This window comes from Penaeus monodon, chromosome 33, assembly GCF_015228065.2.
Source record: "Penaeus monodon isolate SGIC_2016 chromosome 33, NSTDA_Pmon_1, whole genome shotgun sequence".
Lineage (NCBI taxonomy): Eukaryota > Metazoa > Arthropoda > Malacostraca > Decapoda > Penaeidae > Penaeus > Penaeus monodon.
Window position 1 is genome coordinate 11,108,149 of NC_051418.1, and position 285 is coordinate 11,108,433.

A 285-nucleotide genomic window follows, 5' to 3' on the forward strand; every position below is an offset into this window, starting at 1 on the left:
GACAAAAATAAAAGACCCAAATCCTGTCTGCTGTTTGAGATACACGATCATTTCAACTTCGTCTTTTTATCACATGTAAAAAAAAGAAAAAAACAGCAGATAAGCTGTCTCTCTCGCGACGCCGACATCAAACAGGAGGGATGCATTATCTAAAGTGGTCTTGTCTTTATGTTCAGACCGACGTGGCTTTGCTGTGATGACCTTTTCGCGTCGTAATGTCATCGAGACAGGAACAACAAGAGAAGAAATCCACTTAACTTAATGTGATGAATTTTCCTAACCTTT